Genomic DNA, 2,500 nt, shown 5'->3' with positions numbered 1-2,500 from the left:
TCTGGTATCCTCTTCTATGTATTATGATTATTATAGTCGAGGTTTCTGTGGTTTATACGTTACACAGTGCTCAATGTACCTAATATACGTTAGGTCAGGAAAAAACACACAGGCTATTTCATCCCTACAAGCCTGTTTCGCAGGTTTCCCTGCTCTTCGGGGGGGTTTTATCCCTGAAAATCCCCTGAAGAGCAGTGAAACTTACGAAATTGTAGACTGACCTAACATATATTATGATTATACTATATTTTGTTCTTGTTGTTGTGTATTCGAAATAATTAATTTAATGAAAAAGAACATACAACTTAGTTACAATGTAATTTAAATATGTCAGGTTTAAACACTGATGACATCTAATAAACAAGACAAGAGGCAAGGAATTAAACAGAGACAGAATTAAATTTGGCTCAAATTGAGGAGAGACGCCTGGACACACTGTACCCTTGTACAGTGTCTCAGCACGCTCTGGCGAAAGATTGTACGCCTCCTCCTTTATTTGGACTTTCCCTGACCACATGGCAACAGCTGCTTCCAAAGGGACGTGGGTCGTAAACAGCGTTGCCTTTGATTATAGAACAGTTCAAAAGAAAAGGTCGTAAACACTTCACAGAATAGGTCGTAAAAGAGATAAAAAAAAGCGGTGTCTGGAACTTGGGCCGATCCTGCCTTCTCTCCGCTTTGTAGTCCTTGGGTCAAAACAATACCTTTCTGTTGATTACAATACATGAAAGAAAACAGAACACCTTCATGTTGCTTCCCCCCCTACACAGTGGAGTTTTACAAGCCTTCTTCTTGGTAGGCTCAAAGACAGCTTTTGGTCTTCTCGCTGGGAACTCATTTCAACACAAAGTTTTTGTGATAACTTAGATAAAATTATTCTAACAAAAATAGTTGAAGTATTTCTTAGTCTGTTTAACTTGAATCTCACAAAATTTCATAAAATAAAAATGTTTGTTGTTTTTTTTTTTAACAAAAATGTGCATGTTTTCCATTTTTTAACTACCCGTTTAGGCACCGTTCAAATACCGACATTGTTTTTCACGTACTATCGAATGTAAACAATACCTATGGCAATCAACTTTTTGTTAGCTCTGTTTTATTTGTTGTGCACGTGATGTGTGACACCCTTAAATATGTGGAGACCCCCACAAGTTTAGGTTATGAATCAAACCTTGGTCAAAGTTCAGGGAAATTATGTTAAAACATGGAGTTTACATTGCAGATTGTAGTGCAAAAGCCTGAAACTCCAAGAAATGGACGTTGCTAACAAATAACAAGAATTTTTCATCTGATATTCTACAAAACCCAGAACCAGTGAAGTTGTCACGTTGTGTAAAAAACGGTAAATAAAAACCGAATACAATGATTTGCAAATCCTTTTCAACTTATATTCAATTGAATGTACTGCAAAGACAAGATACTTAACGTTCCAACTGGTAAACTTTGTTATTTTTTGCAAATGTTAGCTCATTTGGAATTTGATGCCTTGCGACATGTTTCTAAAAAGCTGGCACAAGTGGCAAAATAGACTGAGAAAGTTGAGGAATGCTCATCAAACACTTATTTGGAAGACCTCACAGGTGAACAGGCTAATTGGGAACAGGTGGGTGCCATGATTGGGTATAAAAGCAGCTTCTATTCACAAACAAGGACGGGGCGAGGGTCACCACTTTTGTGAACAAATGCGTGAGCAAACTGTCGAACAGTTTAAGAACAACATTTCTCAACCGGCTATTGCAAGGAATTTAGGGATTTCGCCGTCATTTCACCATAATATCATCAAAAGGTTCAGAGAATCTGGAGAAATGCTGAAAGGTGCATACAGGTTTTGGTGCAACATATGTTGCCATCCAAGCAACGTCTTTTTCATGGACGCCCCTGCTTATTTCAGCAAGACAACGACAAACCACGTGTTATTTTTTTGTTTATTTTTTATTTTTTTCGGACTATAATGTGCAATAATGTTATATGTGTATATGTATATATATATGCATATGTATGGATATGTGCATGTGTGTGGATATATACACATATATATATATATATATAGATACATATCTTCTTTTTTGAATCTTTTATTACTATTTATATTACCAAATGATTGTGTATGCACCTTAAGGGATCTGCTCCGATTTTGTTGTTCTTTGAACCTGTTCACTGTAATAATGACAAGAAAACTCTATTCTATTCTATTCTACAACAGCGTGGCTTCGTAGGAAAAGAGTGCGGGTACTAGACTGGCCTGCCTGTAGTCCAGACCTGTCTCCCATTGAAAATGTGTGGCGCATTATGAAGCCTAAAATACCACAAGGGAGACCCCCGGACTGTTGAACAACTTAAGCTGTACATCAAGCAAGAATGGGTAAGAATTCCACCTGAAAAGCTTCAAAAATGTGTCTCCTCAGTTCCCAAACGTTTACTGAGTGTTGTTAAAAGGAAAGGCCATGTAACACAGTGGTAAAAATACACCTGTGACATTTTTTTTGCAATGTGTTGCTGC

General features: G+C 37.2%; 1 protein-coding gene across 5 annotated transcripts in view; it reads right to left on the bottom strand.

Annotated features, from left to right (window-relative positions):
• The window catches only part of LOC133665081 (UDP-glucuronosyltransferase 1A1-like), a 104,324-nt gene that overhangs the window by 76,653 nt on the left and 25,171 nt on the right, over positions 1–2,500 (bottom strand). The gene's annotated exons all lie outside the window — the stretch shown is intronic.

This window comes from Entelurus aequoreus, linkage group LG14, assembly GCF_033978785.1.
Source record: "Entelurus aequoreus isolate RoL-2023_Sb linkage group LG14, RoL_Eaeq_v1.1, whole genome shotgun sequence".
Classification (NCBI taxonomy): Eukaryota; Metazoa; Chordata; class Actinopteri; order Syngnathiformes; family Syngnathidae; genus Entelurus; species Entelurus aequoreus.
Note: the sequence above shows the minus strand (reverse complement) of the source record. Positions and strands in the feature narration are given on the sequence as shown.